Here is a 21031-nt window from a genome sequence, read left to right as displayed (position 1 = left end):
TGTTATTTTCCCAACCGATATCTGAGTAGCTGAAGTCCCATATCACCGCCAAGTCCTGTGCTTTGGATTATTTAGTTAGTTGTTTTAAAAAAACTCCATCCACCTCTTCTTCATAGTTAGGTGGTGGTCTGTAGTAGACCCCGACCATGACATCACCTTTGTTTTTTACCCCTTTTATCCTTACCCAGATACTTTCAACAAGTCTGTTTCCTATTTCCATCTCAACCTCAGTCCAAGTATATACATTTTTAATATACAAGGCAACACCTGCTCCTTTTCCCCCTGTCTGTCATTCCTGAGCAAGCTGGACCCTTCTATACCAATATTCCAGTCATGCATATTATCCCCCAAGTCTCTGTGATGTCAACTATGTCATAATTGTGTTTATTAACTAGCATTTAAAGTTCTTCCTGCTTATTCCCCATACTTCTCGCATTAGTATACAGACATCGAAGATACTGTTTTGATTTGCCCCATCATCGACTGGGTGCATTTCCAGTGGGGTCCAACAGGGATCTGTTCTTGGCCTTAAACTATTTAATGTTTTAATCAGTCACCTAGAGGAAAACATAAAATCATCACAGAGAGTTTTCAGATGACACAAAAACTCGTAGGGGAAGGGTAAGAAATAATGAAGAGGATGGGTCATTGATTCAGAGCAATCAGGATCACCTGGTAAACTGGGTGTGCTGGGAAAAGAGGCAGGGAAGCCATCTCAAAAATTAAATCCGAGCACTGTACACTCTTCTCTCCTTTCATTTGTTGATGTTGTCATCAGCTGTTGTAAAGAAACCAGGAAAGTCCAAACACAGGGCTTGGCAAGTGAAGAAGAAACTGATTTTAAATTATTTGGTTTTAAATGCCTGTGTAATTACTCATCTTCTGATTGGGACATCTGGAATATCTTGACTCCGTTTTGGGAAACAATGAGTGATGCACAGACCTCAGATATTCTTTCCTAGCCTAATTCATTCTCAATACTGTATGTGCACAGTTCCTGTTCTCGCCTGAAAAAAAAAACAGAAGAGCTTTACAGACCCATTTCCACTTTTAGAGTCCCAGCTAAAACAGCATCTGTGTCTTGGCAATTTGCCATTAACAGCTTCCCGGTCTGTTTCCCCAGCACATCCTGGCTCAAATTCACAGGTGATTAAGGTTGTCTACAATGGATGCAGCCTAAGCCTTCTTCAAACCCCTTCTACATGTAAGTTACACTAACTCTCAGACTTAATTTCCAGCACGTAATATAACCCCTCCACTCCTTACACATTACCACTCACTTTGCCCCTCCCCCATTCTAACAAATCAAGGGGAGGTAAAATGATGAGGGTAAATTACTTTTTATCTGCCTATCATCTATGCAGTGGTATTCAAGCACCCCAGATTTACTTTTTACTTGCATCCTCTTGTTAACTACTTGTCCTGCTATATACACATCTCTTCCATGCTCTCAGCAATGGGGTATTCCCTCAGATTCAGCAGAGCACAGTGCAAGGTGAACGAGTAAAGGTGAAGGAGTTATTGGACAGTAAGCTGGTGTGAGTGTTAGGTGTCTGTCTAACTGAGTCTAGGGTATACTGACATTGGAGCTGGAGATGTAATTCCCAGCTCAGGTAGACATACCCACACTAGCTCTGATCAAGCTAGCATGCTAATAGCAGCATAGCCACAGCAGTGCAATCAGTGGGATGGGCTAGCTGGCCTGAATACAATCCTGTCTGAGACCCTAGTTATATACTCAGGCAGCTAACATCTCCTGCTGCCGTGGCTACACTTCTAATTTTAGCAGGCTAGCTCTTTCAGAGTTAGCACAGATATGTCTCCTTGAGCTGGAAATTGCACCATCCAGCTCCAGTGTAGATGAACCCTAAGACAGTCTAAGTCTATTTGGTATACCTGAGACATTGAGATGCCCAGATGGATATATAAATTACACTTTTTATTCACCTCTATTCTCTGTCCACAGTTCTCATCCACCGGGTAGAAACTCTCCCACCATATGCTCAACAGGCAACCAGGTGTTCTCCGTCTGCTCCCTCTGGTAGATCTGAGAGGGGCAGAGCAGCCAGGAGGAGCCGACAAACAGCGGTGGTAGTGGCGGCAGCAGCAGCAACAAATGGGATCTACAAGGACAGAAGGTCAGAGGGGCCCAGTACTAGCCTGAAGCAGGTCAGTCCTGAAGCCAGGTGGCCTAGTGGTCAAGCCATGGCCCCACAGGTTTTTTCAGTCTCTGCTCTGGAGATGCCCTATCAGGTTGTGTACAGGTGGTCCCAGCCCCTCCCAGGTGTCCACTCTTCTCCCCTCAGGGTTCTGTCATGGCAGCAGGAAGAGGGAGCAAGGGATGGGGACCCCACCTCAGGCCCCCAAAAGGAGGTTACAGTGTCCAGACCACTCAAGTGACACTTTTCCCTGGATCTCTTCCAACTGGGATGGAGTTACTCCATTTGAGGTGTGGTCACAATCTTAGTAGTGGCAGTTTAGGCTGTCTGGGGAACAGCATCCCACTTGTAAGAGGCCTCTCTTGGCTCTTCCAACTCTGAAGGGATGGGGGAATGGAATGGGCAAGGATCACTGTTTCCAGAGTGGCGTTACCCATGCTTTCGGCCCTCTTCCCACAACACCAAATATCAGCCTCCCTTCCAGTTGCAGCCTGTAACTTCTTCCTCCCTTCCCCATGTCTGTCAGTGCCCTTTAAAACTGTCCCTCTACCTGGCATATGCCCTGCAGATGCTGAAGGGTGGGGTCTCCCTAACCCAGTACTGCCACATGCCTTGCCCTGGCTTACTGTGGGGTCGGTAAACCTCATCACATAGCCCCAGTATCTCCCCAGCAACCAGCCATCCACCTCTCAGCAGGTTCAAGTTTCCATCCAGCCCTCAGTCACCCTACCCAGATGTGCCCCAGACATCTCCCTGTTTCCAAAAAGAAACACCCCCATTACCCTCCACCCAATAGTCAGCTGTTCCCAGCTTCTCCACCAAGCTACTCAACTACTCCTCTGGACACTCCCACAAACCCAGCTTCCTTTAGCTACCCCTGCTCCCAGTTCCTTCCTACCCCTGCTACCAGCTCCTCCACTGGGTAGTTTATAAAGAGCTCACCTGCAGTTCTGCTGCAACCCAACATTCTGAGCACTTGAAAAATACAAGTGGAACGCATACAAAGGAATTCATACAATGAGCACAGGCATATCACTAACATACACTTCCCAGCAGAAACTAGAGAAATCATAAGCTGTACCCAAATTCTTTAAAATGGTGAAAAATGTTTAGATCATTAAACTGCTGTGGGGACAAATAAAATACAATAGTGTCAGTGTTACAAGTTCTTTTTACTTTTATATTCCTCATAAAATGCTATACAACTGAATATTTAAAGACTACCTACCAAAGATGTAATAATTCTGGGAAGCAGTAATTGAAAGAAAAATACGGAGGAAATAAGAGTGCAGCAGAGAGGAAAGATTAAACCTATGTTGGTATAACTCCATTTTCTTCGGGACCTGTCAGCATGTATATTGTGTTGGTAGCTCTCACAGTCTTATCACAAGTCTCCTGGAGTCATATGCAAGGCCAGCTCCAGCCACCAGCTAAGGAAGCAGGTGCTTAGGGTGGCCAATACAAAGGGGCGGCACTCCGTCCGCTATTGGGGGCTGCACGTCCGGGTCTTCGGTGAGAATTCAGCGGCGGGTCCCTCAGTCCCTATCTTCCTTTGAGCTGCTACCGAAGTGCCACCAAAGAGGAAGAGAGGGAGTGAAGGACCCACCGCCGAACTGGCCGAAGAATGGGGCGTTGCGACTGAGCTGCTGCCCAAGTGCCGCCTACCTGCTGCTCAGGGTGGCAGAAAACCTGGAACCGGCCCTGGTCATATGATTACAGGAGACTCTAAGTTTTCATTTTTTAAGAAAAGGTAAGTTTCTAGCCCTCATGTTTGAGGAGAAAAATTGAAAACTTTATCCCTGAACACAGAGAAAATAAGCATTAAATAAAAATAAATCAACTTTTTTTAAAATCTCATGAATTTTGAACACATGATGTTGGCAATACTGTGCACATTATGCACTTACTGGTACGTAACCCTATAGCCCCATACATACCACTTGTGTATTTGGCTGAGACTAAGGGAGTCAGTTGATGTAACTGATTATTACTGTAATTGATTATTACAAAAACCGATGAATCACAGAATGTGATAACACTGATGCAATGTAATTACTATTCTAATAAAAATATCTAGTGCTAGTCTGCTCTGCATATAAAGAGGTATAGCCTAGGGTCCCTCTCATGTAACGACTGATTTAATCTAAAAGACTTATCTATAGCCTCAAGTCTATTCTCACTATTCCATGCACTTTAGAGATGTAGTCCGAGAACAAAGGGATGCATGATTAAACTCTTTAAAAGAGATCTATTAATTTTAAAGTTATTCTCTCAACTTGTTGGGGCCCTAAATGTCACATCCTTAGACTAAGGCAAGTGAACTCCAACCACAATTATGTATTTTAATCTTGTTAAAATTCAATAGTGTAGAAATTAAAATGTTTGGTCCTCAGCAGCATCCCAAACATTATATTGTTGGACCCACACAAATGCTTTGCTTACTACATTATTTTAGTTTAAATCTAGCTATTAGAATCTCAAATGGCATGGTCCTAATAAACATAGTGACACACTTTCTATAAGACCTGTAATTTCAGAAAGACAAGGTGGGTAAGATAATATCTTTTCTTAGACAAACTTCTGTTGGTGAGAGACGAGCTTTCAAGCTACACAGAGCTTTTTTTGGGGTCTGGGAAAGGTAAATACGAGGTGGAACAGACAAACACTACACTCGCAAATGAACTCACACAGAAAAATGATAAAAGACAAAAATACCCTATCACCCATGCGCAAACACTTTTCACAGAATGATCACTCCATATCTGACCTCTTAGTCTGCATCCTCAAAAGGGGTAGGCAAAGGCAGCAGGTCCAAACCCCTTTGCCTATGATGAGTAGGCTGATACTGCAGTCTGCCCCAGGGCACAGGGACTAGACAATGACTGGCAGTAGCCATATACTGAGGCGAGGTGGGGATAGAGGGTGGGGGTTTCCCTGGGGAGGGGAGACCCTGAGAGAAAGGGATTACTGCCAGGGGGCAGCACCCCATGTAAAAGGGCACTGTGTCCAGGGAGTGACACGGGGGGCCAGAGGATAGACGGATCACCAGCCTGCCGAGGGTGCTCCAGAATGGAATAAGCTAATTCCCAGGAGTCACCAGCAGGAGGTGCCGCAGGGGTCAGTCCACTCCTCTACACGATGCATGAGAAGGGGTACAACAGTGACCAGCAGCAGTGCCAGGTGAAAGCCAAGCAACTGCGGCAGGCATATCAAAAGGCCAGGGAAACCAACAGTTGATCTGGTGCAGATCCACAGACCTGCCATTTTTACAACGAGCTGCATGCTATAGTTGGTGGAGACCCCACCACCACCCCACACAGCACCATGGACACCTCTGAGGAGCTCAAGTCACAGGCCCATGCAATGAACAGCAAGAAGGAGGAGGTGGATGAGAAAGACGAGGGGGAGTATGGGTAACAGACAACCCAGGGATCCAGCTACACAGTGAGCCAGGAGCTGATTTTGATTCCACCACAGTCCAGCCAGTCAAACATGGCCAAGCCCGATGCAGGGAAATGAACCTTGGGTAACTATGTAAATACATTTTCCAGTGCAGGGATGGCACCCCGAAATTAGCAGGACACATCTTTCAACGTTTCATTAATTTCCACATACTAGAAGAGGTAGGGGAACAAAGAGAGGAAGAGTTGCTATCTGCTTTTCATTCCCCTCTACAGTTAGGTGGTGAGTGGTGATGTTGAGCCATTTGTTTATGCATACAGAGATGTCCCTTGGATCCCCCTGAGAGATCTCAATGAAACCACTCTGCAATCCTCTCCTGAAGATTTCTAAGGATGGCAGCCTTATTTCTTTCTTCACAGTAGGACACTTTCCCATGCCAGTCAGTGATAAGTAAGGCTACATTTTAGTCACGGGGATTTTTAGTAAAAGTCATGGACAGGTCACGGGCAATAAACAAAAATTTGCGGCCTGTGATCTGTCCATGATTTGTACTGTAAACACTCCTGGCTACATTTTAGGTGCTCTGAAAGGCTCCAGGGTGCTGCTGCTCTACGGGGCTCCAGGGTGCGCGGCTGCTGAGGGCGGGGGTGGCTCAGGGAGCTGCTGCTGCTTGGGCTGGGGGGGATGGCCTGGGGCCCGCTGCTGCTCAGAGGGGGGATGGACCAGGACCCACTGTGGCTTGTTGTGGGGGGGTGGCCCAAGGCCCACTGCTGCTCCAGAGGAGAGGAGGGCGGCCTGGGGTGCCACAGCTGCTCCGAGGGAGGGGGAGTGGTGTGTGTGGGGCGTGGGCAGCCTGGGGCCCTGTGGCTGCACTGGGACTGCTGCTCCGGGGCAGCGCCTAGGACAGTTTCTGCTCTGGCGTGCCCCAGGGCAAGCTGTCTGAGGCTGCGTGAACAGCCACTGGTGCGGCTGGCCCTGGGGCTGCCCCAGCTGCTCAGGCAGCCCTGAGGTCAGCTACACTGACACTGCAGAAGACACAGAAGTTCTGAAAAGTCACGGAAACCATGACTTCCGTGACCTCTGTGACAGACTTGCAGCCTTAGTGATAACTTTTGCAGGAACCATTGCAGTGAACAGGTTAGCAGCATAAAGGCCCGGGCAGCTTCTGGACACCAGCAACTATACTGCCAGTGATACCTCTGTGTGTTTTATTTGTACCTGCATCTCTGAGGGGACCCTCCACACCAGTGGAACAACTGACCCAGATAAGGAAGAGAAAAAAAGAGAAGGCAGGAGGACATGTTCTGCAAGAGCCTTCAAGCCAGCGCTGCATAAGACCTTGAAAGGGAGAGGGAGATGCACAAGGACACAATGGGGCTTCTCCGATAGCAAACTCAGATGTTGGAGACTCTTGTGGACCTCCAGGTGCCACAGCAAACTAAGCACTAGGAAATCGTCATGCTCCCTGTGGTTCTTCTTGAGGCTCTGCAAATACTGGAGGATTGTGCATACTGTGCTTGCAATGTTCATGACAATACTGCAGAGCTGTGCAGGCTCCATGCTTCTGTCAGAGATGGCAGACAGTGACAAGTCCCTTATTGGTTCATGGGAAATTGAAAATAGGTGCAAAAATTATGGGATAGAGATGATACTCTGGGATGGAGAACATTGCATTCTGGGAAGTTGACCCATTGCTCTCAGTCACGCCTGCACAAGTTGGTTCTTCTCCACCATGCTGAGGGTTGTACTATGGGATCCCTACACATAGTACACTGTACTGTGAACCAACACACCTGGTGAGTATGCTTTGCACTGACACAAGGAGCCAAGTATGCACACGCGCAAGCAATATACTAACTGCAGAAGCTGTATGTCAACATAACTTGCATCAGCAAAACTTTGTAGTGTAGACTTGGACTTAGCTGTGACACTCTGAGTATGTTTCCCAAACCTGAAGAAGAGCTCTATATAGCTTGAAAGCTTTTCTCTCTCACCAACAGAAGTTGGTCCAATAAAAGGTATTACCTCACCCACCTTGCCTCTCTATTATCCTGGGAGCAACATAGGTACAACACTGAAAACAACCTGTAATATAAGGCTGCTTCAGAATCAGAGAAAAGTAGTATTTTGAGTAAAGCACTGTAAGAGAAGTAACCCTCAAATTTTGATTGATAGCAGAGGTGAGGATTGAACATAAGAATGGCTGTACTGGGTCAGACCAAAGGTCCATCTAGCTCACTATCCTGTCTTCCAATAGTGGCTAATATTAAGTGTTTCAGAGGGAATGAACGGAACAGGTAATCATCAAGTGATCCATCCCTTGTCCCCGATTCCCAGCTTCTAGCAAACAGAGGCTAGGGACACTGTCCCTGCCCACCCTGGCTAATAGCCATTGATGGACCTATCTTCCATGCATTTATCTAGTTCTTTTTTGAATCCTGTTATAGTCTTGGCCTTCACAACATCCTCTGGCAAGAAGTTCCACAGGTTGACTGTTCGTTGTGTGAAGAAATACATCCTTTTGTTTGTTTTAAACCTACTGCCTATTAATTTCATTTGGTGACCCCCAGTTCTTGTGTTATGAGAGATAAATAACTCTTCTTTGTTAACTTTCTCTACAACTGTCATGATTTTATAGACCTCTATCATATCCCCCCTTAGTCATCTCTTTTCCAAGCTGAAAAGTCTCAGTCTTATTAATCTGTCCTCATATGACAGCTGTTCCATACCCCTAATCATTTTTGTTGCCCTTTTCTGGACCTTTTTCAATTCCAATATACCTTTTTTGAGATGGGACAAACACAGCTGCATGCAGTATTCAAGATACGGCATACCATGAATTTATATAGATGCAATTTGATATTTTATGTCTTATCTAACCCTTTCTTAATGATTTCCAACATTCTCTTAGCCTTTTTAACTGCTGTTCCACACTGAGTGAATGTTTTCAGAGAACTATCCACAGTGACTCCAAGATCTTTTTCTTGAGTAGTAACAGCTAGTTTAGACCTCATCATTTTATATGTGTATTTGAGATTATGTTTTCCAATGTGCATTACTTTGCATTTATCAACATTGAATTTCATCTACCATTTTGTTGCCCAGTCACCCAGTTTTGCGAGATCCCTTTGTAACTCTACACGGTCTGCTTTGGATTTAACTATCTTGATAGTTTTGTATCGCCTGCAAATTTTGCCACCACACTGTTTACCCCTTTTTCCAGATCATTTCTGAATATGTTGAATAGTACTGGTTCCAGTACAGACCCCTGGGGGACACCACAATTTACCTCTCTTCATTGCTTGGGAATCAAAGATTTTCTACTGATTTCTGAAACACTGACTTAAAATGTGCCTCTTATTGTTTTCTTTGGGCACCACTGAGTTTATTTCATTCTCACATATATACACATGCCCTCCATATATTCCAAATGTAGAAATGATGTTCCTATCATATACCATGTGATAAATTGCCTTTATTGTGGACCTTTAATTACCTTACCTGTGCTATACCTACTAATAATTTTATATTTTAAACTCCTCAGGGCAAGGAATGTCTTATTTTCTTCCCATATTCCTGATCTCATTCGGTCCCTTTGGATTATTTCTGTCATCACTGTTCTTCACAATACCTTCCATCTTAGCATTTCCTGTGAATTTTCTCAAAATGCTGTTTACCCAATCTTCCAGACTACTAATGAAAATATTATACAAAACCGGAGCCAACACAGACTCCTCCAGAAAACTACTCGATACCTTTTTTACACTGCTGTTGACAGTATTTTATTAAATAATTACTTTTGGGGCAGCGATAAGGAAAAGATTGTTGTTAACTTACTATAATGATTGTTTTAAAATAGAGTATTAAGCACATACGGAACATTTTTCAGTCAAATTCCCTGACTGGTGCTTTCTTTGTGACTATGATATGGGACTATTGTTAGGCTCAAACACTTCAACAATGGATTAAACCCTCATTGTGATTCAGCAGTTTTCTTTGGTTTGATGTCCAGCAGTAAGGGTATGGCTACACTATCATTAAAAACATGCAGATGGCCCATGCTAGCTGACTTGGACTCACTCACAGGACTCGGGTTAAGGGGCTGTTTAATTGTGATATAGACATTCAGACTTGAGCTGCAGTCTGGGCTCTAGGAACCTACAAGGTGGGAGGAGGGTCCCAGAGCTCAGGCTGCAGCCCAATCTGGAATGTCTACACCACAATTAAACAGCCCCTCAGCCCAAGCCCCAGGAGCTCAAGTCAGCAGGCAAGGACCAGCAGCAAGTGTTTGTTTCTTTCTTTCTTTTTGGTCACAAGTAAATCATGACAACAGAAATCAGGTTTCTTTGTGATAATTTGCAATGGTTTGTGCAGCTCAGAATACTTCAATCAGATATACAGACTTAGGCTTTGGGCTATTTCTATAGAAATAAACAGGAAAAGGACAAACATAGCCATATAGATACATGACAAGCAGTGAACATAGCCATTTTAAAGGTCACTGCAAATAATATCAATCTATGAGTTATCAAAGATTCAAGTTTTTGTTACGAGATTATTGATTCCAAAAAGAGACAGTTGGCTTTTTTATTATAACTTCCAAATTCACAGGTTTAACGCTGTATGCAACCCTTCTAAAGCAAAAATAACAAATCAATAATTCCACAAACTGCTGTAATGCTCCAGACCAAAGTGTGCTCCACAGCTCAGCTTTATATATATACATTTTTTTTTCAAAAATTAAATAGTATCTTTTAAGCTCATTTAGGCTCATGGTCAGAACATTCTCTTTATTCTTTTAAGCAGATGTTTGGGGAGATCCTGGATGCCTCTTTTTATCACCTCCTGCTAATTACTATCTGCCTATTCTCTCCACTCCCTGGCTTTCAAGAGGCCAGTGGGCCCCTGTATACCATCTGTTCAAAATTCTGGTCCCTGCCCTCTGTTAGACCTCACTAGACCTTAATCTTTTTTCTTTGCCATTATGGAGATCATGCATGCATTTGGTGGGTCATGTTCCTTTCACTATACAGAGTGGCACGTGCCTGTGCCCTTGGGGAATAAGCTGCAGAGCTAAATTTACAATTGGCTCGATTCCCCCAAAACAGTATACTTCATTAAGCTTTTACTCTCCCATATATAAATTTGTACAATTATAGACTATAGCTGATTGTCCACGTACTGGAATTAAGATATCTTTTTAAAGCAATAAGACATAATTAAGTGGGGAAAAAACAGGCCACCAAAAAAATAAAATAAAACCAGCAAACATTTATTATCTATTTTGAGGGATATAGTTCTCAAATTCTTTTGATTACAAACTGCAGCACATTGCTCATTTCAGACCAAAATTTACCTCTGTCTTCCACTTAGCTGGTTCTAATCTCCATCTATTTCTATAATTATTTACATCAGAAATGTTGAATAATTAAACTGAGATGAGAAAAACTTTATTTGTGTTAAAGAAATTATCCAACTCTCTTTGCAGATTCTAATTTTCTCCTGTAACAAACACATGGAATTTCTTCTCTGCTCTTCTTTCTTGTACATCTCAAATTGTGTTGATCAGACACTTTAAAGCCTGCTGAAACAGATTTAGGGAGTTTGTAAACAACCTGCACAGAAACTGCCTTTGACCACATCACCTGCTCTGTGTGCAATAATCCATACATGGACACACAACTATTATGATGAAACCCCAGAAACCATTTTGAGATTGTTATAATTTGCACGTTTTGTAGAACATGCAGCTCTTCAGAAGCTCCATCAAATTCGTAGTGGGAGCTGGCTGACCAAGTATAAAAGGGTTCTCTATCTCACAGAAGAGATCCAACTGGAAGGCCATGGATCAAGCTTCCAGACCCAACTGAGAGATCACTTGTCTGCATCACCGAACCTTTGCATAAATTCTGAAGCACTCTGCAGGATTCATCTCTGGAAGACACTATTTCATATTTAAATTAATCTAGACTCAACTGGAATATTCCTTCATCACCAATTATTTGATTATTGAGGCTGTTAAAAGTCACCTTAAATTTTATACCCACACAAGTGTGATATGGTTGGAATAAACTACATGGACTTGTTATAAACTGTACGCGCATGTGACAAATTTATCACTCACTTTTGATCATATCACCTGCGCTTTGTGCAATAATCCATCTCCCTAGGATTTATTGCAATATTCCAAACAGCTGGCTTTTTAAAAACTCCATCTCCAAGAGAAATTTTCCTCCAAAATGTAGAATTCCCTCCAATATATGATGTCTGCCAAAGGACCAGGACAGGCAAGATTCAGTCCTGGGTAAGTGCCAGCTTCAAAGTTGCGACATTTTATGTAGAAAGAAGCTATTTTAGGTTATTTTAGGATGTGTTTTGCAATGATAGCTTTTAAATATTTTCCTCTGAGCCTTGAACAGTTAGTAACTAAGGGCCTGATTCAAGCCCACTGAAGTCATTTAAAAGACTATCATTGATGTCAATGGGCTTTGGCTCAGGCCTTCAGCATCTGGCTCTACAGATAGAGGGAAATACATATACTGTATAAGGGCCAGATTCACAAAAGGAGACTTACGCATAGTTGTCGCCTAGGGGAATTAAAAAACCCAAGTTTGGCTCCTAGGATCTCTATACAATGCATGGGGAGAGTTAGAAGCCTAAAAATAGGATTCACAAGACCCAGTGTGCTGAGCAGTGACCCACCTAAGCTAGCCACTAGTAAATGCTGAGGAAGGGGTATGGCCTAAGCCTGCCCCTTTCAGGAAGTTAGAGCCTACGACTGGGCTAGAGGGAGGCACTTATCGCTGCTGTGAACTCTCTCATGGAGTTACGCGCCTAAGCTGTTTTTTACAAGAAATGCCACCACAGAAGCAGAACACCCTACTCCCTCTTCACCAATAACCTTTATCCAAGTGGTTGGGGCACTCACCCAGTAGGTGGGAAATCTGGATTCATTTCTTCCTTTCCCTCATGTGGAGCAGGAATTGGAAATTGGGTCTCCCATCTCTTAGGAGAGTGCCCTAACCACTGAATGATGGGATATTTCAGTGAGGGTTTCTCTCATTTTCTCACGTGGAAGCTATTCCACTCTGTATAAATAGTTAAATATTAATTAAGGTAGGGAGAGTCTAGATTGAGTCAGCACTCACCTGAGAGGTGGGAGACCCAACTTCAAATCCCTTCTTCACATCAGGCAGAAGGGAAAACTGAACACAGGTCTTCCACATCCCAGGTGAATGAGCTATCCACCAGGCAAAGAATATTAAAGGGGCCACTGCTGCCACGTCCCCCTCCCTGTCTCCCCCCATGTTCTGAGCCCCAACAGCAAGGTAAATGAGGAATACCTAATTTGTAATGGCATTGTGTGTTAGGTGCTGAGTTGCTGGGCAGTGCACATGTTCAGCTGCTGAAATCTAGACACCTCATTGATTTTAAAAGTGGAAACACCTAGGGAATTTAGGCAACTCCAGAGTTAGATGGCAGCTGAGCAGGAGTTTTGTGAATGCCAGTGGCACTTAAGTTTGTATTTACATGACTTAAGTGGCAGTTGTCTGTCCAAGTCCTTTTGTGATTCTAGCCCTAAGTGTCCAAATTACTTTGAAATTGGTACATAGGCACTTTTGAAAGTGTTACCCTAACAGACTTATGCATGATCATAGAACTTCTGACAGTGAAGAAAAGAACCTATGAGTCCAGACTCCCAGTCCTCTAACTACTGATCAAACTGCCTATCATAGCTGAACCTGACAATCTTTCAGAATTTCAATAAATGCTAGTGAATGCTGATTTTGCATTATTCAACTGCTCTACATACACCACACATTTGTCATTAATATTTATGAAGAACATTGAGACTATGGTGTTTCACAAATGTTTGTGTACAATACAAAGAGGACCAAAGAGACTGTCAAAAATTCTTCTTTGGAATTAGAGCTATTTTATACACTTATGAATTACAAGAGCCTACATATAATAATGGCATATCTAAAAAGAGAATATTTTGGCATTAGGATTTAATGTGTAATGAGAATGGAACAATATTTCTGAAAGCAGCCTTTGAATTGTTCTGGATTAAAGGGCAAATTGTATTTTATTTACTTATTTAGTACCGTTTATATCCATTCCCTCTATCCCTCCTACTGTTTTTAATACAATCTTGTTGCATCTGGTTTCAAATTAGTTTGCAAGCTTCTGGGGGACAGGGGCTCTCTCTATATAAATACAAACAATCACTGTAGTAGCTGAACATCCTGTGCATCTGTATAGCCTGTAGTGCAATGAGGTTTTGATCCAGATTGGGGCCTTTGGGTGTTAACTCAGTACGAACAAACAACTCTAATAATTAATTAATTTAAAAGAGCCTATTTCAGACTCTAGGCACCTTGCCATAACTTTCATATCAAACAAAACAGACAAAACCTAACAATCCACAATAAATTCAGTGGCCTATCTTCACCCCATTGCTCAGAGAAACTAACCTACTGGAAAATTAAAAAACAAGAGAAACCTCATTAGCATCAAATATACCAGCTCTCTCTTCTTTCTCTTTCTCTTTCTCCTCCCCATCCCCAACAGTCTTGAAAAAGATTTTGTACCATAACCTGAAGGAAAACAGATTTGGACCATTTCTGACAAGGGAAGACGGAATGAATTCCAAAGAAAAAGGAGTCCTCATAAAGAATGCTCTGCCAGCCCCCACTCTCCCCTACAAACCGACAAGCCTCCAGCCAAATACCTCCACCATTTACAGCTGTGGCAAACACACACAGGAAGAGACATGTAGGCAAATATTAAGACATTTAAGACTTTTTAGATTAAAACCAACATCTTCAAATCTACTTCTACAAGCAGAGGGAAGCAGACCTGGGCTGGGGCCAGGAATGGGAGACTGGAGGCTCTGTGGCAAGCTTCTCCGTCCTTTTGTTCACAGAAGTCCCTCCATGTATGGTCTGAAGGAGCCAGGCTCTGTGGGTGGTTGGCTGGGACTCCACCCCCCATAGGAAATTTCTAGTGTAAGTTAATTCTGAACCTTTAAGCCTCACTTATGCTGATTTCCTCACCATGACGTGGCCATCCCCTGCACCCAAGGCAGCACTGGAGAGAGGTGGTGGCATTGGCACACAGGGACACTATCGCCCAGATCCTTAAGGCTACTTGGGGGTTCCTCCACTCAGCACTGCAATGCCCAACCCCTAAGTGGCTTGCCACCCAGTGGAATTTTCACCCTGAAGCCAGGCCCCCAGACCCCCATAAATGCATGGAGAGAGTTAGGAGCCTCAGGAAGAGATTGTCAGAAGCCAGCCAACTGAGCAGTGAGCCGTCTAAGCTGCCCAAGGAATGAAATGCCCAGGAGAGGGGCTTAGGTGCCCATGTGACTGACATGGTGCCAGAGAAAGCTACCTCCCTTCAGTTGGGATCCTCAGCCATGAACCTTCTCCTGGAGTTAGGTGCCAAAGCCAGGTCCGCCCATAGCCTGTGCCCTAGAGCTGAAAGTCTCTCTTTTTCTCTTTCACCTACTTTCTCTCTGTTTCTGCTAACACTCAATACCTCTCTCATGTTTAAACTATGTTCTTCTGTGGCCCTTGGCTGTCTTTTGTGAGGATACTCTGCTGCTCCATACCTATCAGTGGCCTGCATCTGGCCCTCCTGATGCAGGGTATGATAAGTATCAGGTGCTAGGCATGCTTCAGGACATGTCTACAGGATCAGGACATGGTGGTGAAATAGACGGTCTCCCACGTAGTTGAAAATCCTGCTTTGGAGCCTCTAGAGCATTGGCTTGAGCTAGGGCTCAGTGCATCTCGTTAGCTGTGGGGCAGCTTTGCAAATGCCAACTGGTGGAAACTTTGGCACCTAAGGGACTTAGATGCCTAAAGGGTTAGGCAGCAGCTAAATGGTGGCTTTGAAAATGTCCATGGAACATAAATGGTGGGCTTTGCCACATAAAGAGGCAGAGAGACACCTAAATACCTTTGAGGATCTGGGCCTTGTGAACACTAAAGTCTTTTCACTAGGTGAGCCGGTAGGCCTAGAAGTTTCATGTAGACACAGGGCTCCCACAGATCTCAGCAGCTAAGTGGATGTGGAGGGCTGACACTCCTCCCCCACCCCTACCCCCCTTGCCAATTCTTGTCAGGGGAAGGCAGCAAAACTCACCACCAACCAAACCCCTTCTTTCTGTGAGGGAATGCTCAAGAAGAAATGCTGCAAGTTGGCATGGTTCTAGTCTCTTTCCTAGAAAGAATCTAAATATGAAAAAGTTTGGCCTTCAGTTATTATATTTCTGCTGTCTTTAATGTGATAACAGTGGATTCAGAATGTACACAAGTGGACTGGAATTGTGCATACTCCGACATCTGTTTAAGAAGATTCAAAAATATACTGTGATATTTTTCTGGTGAACTGTGCATTTTTTGTTCGTTTGGGAGAAGAACTTCAGCACATTATTAGTATTCTGTGTAACTTTTTGTTTAGCCTTATTTGGCTCTTTTCACCACAACAACATTGATTTTTATAGCAATAAATGGAGCTTTAGAAGACATATGGTTAAAGGATAATACCACTTGGGTTCCCTGTAGTATAGTAATACAAATTCTGGGCACAGGGGTTGTTCTTTGATGACTTACTTTATTAGATTTCCAAATCATGCTGATGCCCAGAGGGTGTAAATAGAATTGAAATAGCTTCACATTGCCACAAGAGAGTAGGGAAGGCCCTATTTTATGAGGCAGAGGTTAACACTAAAATAATGTCTGACAGATGGTCACTTTTTGTGACCCATCTTACTTGAACAGCATTTTTGTATTGGACACTGATAATCCATTTCTTTTTGTAGCAGAAAATAAATCTGTAAAAGGTATTTTAGCTGCCTGAGTTATTTTAACTCTGCTGATTCTAAACAAAGCTAAAAAAGAAAAGTAACATACTAACTTGTCAATAACATCTACCAGATTGCTCTACATTAGGAGAAATTTTTAAAGAATAGTTGAATATAATGAACATTTCTAATTTTAATGAATTTTAATCTTTAATCACTTTTCCTTTTTTATTGCAACAAAAGTTTAGAGATTTACTATTCAGAGGATGTTAATCTACCATGTTTGTTCTTTTCACAGATCAAATAATTGCATTGCCTTATTAAGTACACTTCTTTTTAATTCTAAATTGGTCTGTGCACTTGGCCTCAATATTTTTATTTCTGTTGAAGCATTTCACTCTCTGAAAAGGCTCTATTTTGATGGCCTGTAAAAGGATTTTTGTGCTTGTTGGATTGATAAACATATTGGATGTAAATTTTTTTAAAGAGATATGTCTTTACATTATATATTTGGGTCCTAATCCTCAGTTCTTTACACATAAAAGACCAAATTCTGCCCTCAGAGTCACAGCATGGGCTGACAAAAGCCTCGAACTATACAATACCCTCAAGCTGAATGGTGACCTCCCAAATGACATAACAGCATGTTGCATGAACATATTGAGGGCAGCATGGCCTTCATTGATTAACCTATGATTCACCCGTTTTAGGTAATCCTCCAAAAAATATGCCCTACAGTCTCCAGAGTTTGTCACTGGAGCAGCAGCTTACCTGCTCAAGCATTGGGATAGCCACTATGTCAGTTTTTACTTGTGTGCACCTCAGTTTCCCCTCTTCAATTTGGTAGTTAATTTGGTCTGATCCTCCCACCAAACCAATCATAGTCCTCTCCTTCCAAAGTCCAAACATGACAAAACAGGGCCAGAATGCTCTACCCAGCATCAGTGCAACTTTCCTCCTCGATGCAAGGGAGTGACAAGTGGGTCTTCCCACCACATTCTCAAAAAGCCCTGTCAGGAACCCTTACAGAAGAGCAGGTACACACATCAAGTCTTGAGTCCAAACCACTTCTCTCATCCCAGGCCAACCAGTCCTTGTACTGTTTTCACCATAGGTTTAAGTCTTCACTCCTCAGTGCACACCTCACAAGCAACCTCTTACTCCATTGAACCTCTTCAGGCATTAAGCAGCTTAACCCTCCACAGGGTTCCTACCTCTTCAAGCCTCCTTCTCTCTGGTCCTCACACACACCTACTCAGGTCTTTTCCAGGATTGCCAATTTACAGGTTTTTCCTATAGCCTTTCAGTTTTCCTATGGTTATACATGGCAAATCCTATAACTGGCTGTCCTTTTTCCCTCCTCTTCCATTCCCAGAACTGCTCCCCTACCAGAACTTGGATGGGAGTGAGATGTATGAAGAAACTCCCTCCTGTCCCCAGTCCCCACACTTGGTGAGGGGGTGAGAGACTCCCAGCTGCCCCTATTCCACCATCTTACCCAGCAACAGGTAGTCAGTGAGGGAACAGAGCAGCTGTGGAAAAAGCAGAGTTGAAGCTAAGGAGAACAACAGAAAAGGAGCAACAGGATCTTGGGAGATGTGGTTGAAGATGTGCAAAATCACAAATGGGTAGAAACTCCCATAAAGTTCTAAAGTTTGGCCAAATATGACAAAAAAATTAGACACATTGTCAAGAAAACAATGTCCTCTCCCCTTATTTTTAACCAGCTTTAGAGCCAAATGATTTTAAAAAAAATCAAAATGTTGATACAAAAATGAAAGAAAGATGTATAATTTCCCTCTTCCCCCTATTTTCCCCCATCTCTACTAAAGACTATGCTTTTCAGTAAATTGTTCTGTAATGTTTAGTCCACCAAACAGGTGAAATACCTGCACATTTGGCACAGCTACACTTGTTATCAATAGCACTATACAAGTAACTGTGGATTATGGATGAAACATCCCACTTTTGAGAGACTATACAACCCTTCTTTTAGATATATTTTAGCGCAGGTGCTCTTCTAATGCACCTTTTGTAACAGAAGAACATCCTTAGTTGCCTACTATTTTGAATGGAAGCTGCAGCTAAGACCCTCAAACAAATACATCTATCTACTATTGGCTGCTATGCACAGATGATCTGATTTAAGTTCACAATTTAACACTTTTTTTTATTAACAATGATCACTCTACTGCATGGAAAGTCTTAGATAATGATAGCAACTGGCAGGCATCCATACTTGGTGTATTTAAGTAATTTTGCATTTCTTTCTGTAGGTTGGCAAATTTTAACACCATCCACATTTCCAAATACTCAGGATGAATCTTAGCATCATTGAAATCAGTGCCAAAATTTAAACGGACTCAGGATTTCACCTTTATTTTTTAAGTTTTAGTACACACGTTTGTGCATCACTACACATTTATGTTAAGCCCATATTACAAGGCCCAAGTTTTACTGGCAGACACACACTCTCTCCTATATAAGTACTTGTGTTCACTTTTGACTGAGTTACATTATGAATGCTCTTTATTTTGCCTAATGTTAAGGGTGGGATGCAAGTGAAAAAAAAAGGAGAGAGGCACATTTTGGCCGTAATTATAAGCTTACATATAGCAGTGTAAATTGCAGTAATTAATTGAACTAAGTAGAGTTACATCAATGCAGAATAGATATAAGGGAAGTCAGAATCAGCCCCTTTGGTTCTTCTCTGGGATTTCATTGAAATGTGAACATAATGAAACTGAGAATGATAAGGCTGTGCCACATAATTCTCCTCATGCTTTGCCTTCTCTTTTTCATTAAATGGTTTCAAAGAGAATTTTTTTTAGATTCATAAAAGTGCAGTTTGAACATTTATGATACCAAAATAGTTTCTATACTCCATTATTTTCCTGATGTACGGAGGAAAAAAACATCATTAGAAATATCAACTGTAAGTCATTAGTTTCTTAATAAAATGAAAAAGGATTTTTATTTGAAAAATGCTAATGTTTAGCATTGCTTTATAAGAAATCATTTGTTTGTTCCTTATTATATTATATTTAGTGAGTATGATAGCAGGAGAAACAGTGACCATTATATTTACGGTCTCATAATGTTTTCTATTCTAGCCCCTTGTTTTCAGTCATTGCTAACTTTATAAAACATGTACTTTTGAGGCTGAAATTTTTCATTTTTGGCCTTACCTAAAGGTGACTTTTTAAAAAATTAAACTTTAAGGAAAAAATGGTTTACCTGATTTTGGAATATAAGGAGAGTCGATAAAAATATTATTTTCCTCGATCACATAATGCTTGCAAATTGTTTTTTAAGCGCTCTACAGCAGAAACAGCTGTGGGTAAAAAGCTGAAATATGGTTATTGGCTCCCTTAACAGTGTAGAGTAAAGTGTTCTCAAAGTGTATATGAGCTGAGGCAAGAGCTCCACAAGAGCCTTCATCTGAATCACTGCAGCCCTTTTAGGTTACAAAAGTGCTAGAGATGGCTGCTGTGCATTTTATAAGATGTGCAGGGTCTAACACAGCTTTGCATTCTAAACATCATAGCAGGGATTTCTACCCTATTCAGTTTCGGAACATACCTGGAAAGGAGCAAAGTCAAACAAGTCATCTTCCCCAGTTACACAATCTGAGGGTTCACAAAAAGGGATACCACATAGCTAACATCAGCAAATGCATTTTCCCTAACAGACCCTAGATCTGAATATCTACTGGTAGCAGGTATTTCCTATAGAGAATCCTTGGTTGTGGAACTTGCTTCCCCACTTGTCTGACAGAACCAGGGTTTGTTAGCATTGAGGCCATGGTGCAAAGCCCATCTGCTGACTTAGGCTGTTGCCTGAGGTGTTCAGAGGGGTGTTTTCATATCCTAAGGCATTATGATGTGTATCTCCTTTTTAGTTATAATTTATGGTAATAAAATAAATTAGAAAAATAATACATGGAATATATTGACTTAATGTTTAGGAGAACCTGGAGATTTAGTGTCCTTCTAAATAAATGTAAACTTTGGCTTTGACTCTGCAAAATATTTACCTCTCATGTCAATAAATCTTTTCATTTCTCACTTAAATGAAAGCCAATTTCTGCTTAAGCTGGTTTACTAAGAATAATACATTAGCTTGTCCAGTTTAAATAATTGTTTGTTTGTTTTTTCAAACAAAATACTAAAAGGCTATAGCTTGCTTGAAGAATACAGCATTGCCGATTCTCCTGATTTTACTGCAAGACTCACAATATTTGTTATTTTTCTTAAAGCCATGCTCCTGGAGTCATGTTATATAATCATGTCTTCTTTCATTAAAAAAATATGTTTCTAATCCTCATAGTTGCAGAGAAGAGCTTAACAAGACAAAATCCAGAATGCAAATAAGAATAAAACACAATTTATTAAAATTTCATTATTTTTAAGATGGTCTCGTGATTTCTGAATGCTTAGGGTTAGCAATACAGAGAGCAGTTCCTATTTTTTAAAGTCTATTCTTTAACATTTTAACTGGAAACCTAAAGAAATGTATCCTGCTTGTCATTCCCCAATCAAAAATGACTTTATGGGTTAAAGCACTGTGTACTGAAAACCTTTATTCAGGATGACAACATGTATGACAGGTGATAGCCTGACAATTTAAAATGTCCAAGATACTAGAATCATGA

The 21031-nt window shown here is 42.0% G+C and overlaps 1 long non-coding RNA gene across 1 annotated transcript; it reads left to right on the top strand.

The window, feature by feature from the left end:
* Positions 1 to 512: 512 nt before the first annotated feature.
* On the top strand, positions 513 to 2163 carry LOC120378466. The gene is made up of 3 exons (XR_005587516.1): positions 513 to 621; positions 1124 to 1204; positions 1967 to 2163. It is a non-coding gene; the product is annotated as an uncharacterized LOC120378466 (long non-coding RNA).
* The last annotated feature ends 18868 nt before the right edge of the window (positions 2164 to 21031 follow it).

Source organism: Mauremys reevesii, linkage group 1, assembly GCF_016161935.1.
Source record: "Mauremys reevesii isolate NIE-2019 linkage group 1, ASM1616193v1, whole genome shotgun sequence".
NCBI classification, from domain to species: domain Eukaryota; kingdom Metazoa; phylum Chordata; order Testudines; family Geoemydidae; genus Mauremys; species Mauremys reevesii.
Note: the sequence above shows the minus strand (reverse complement) of the source record. Positions and strands in the feature narration are given on the sequence as shown.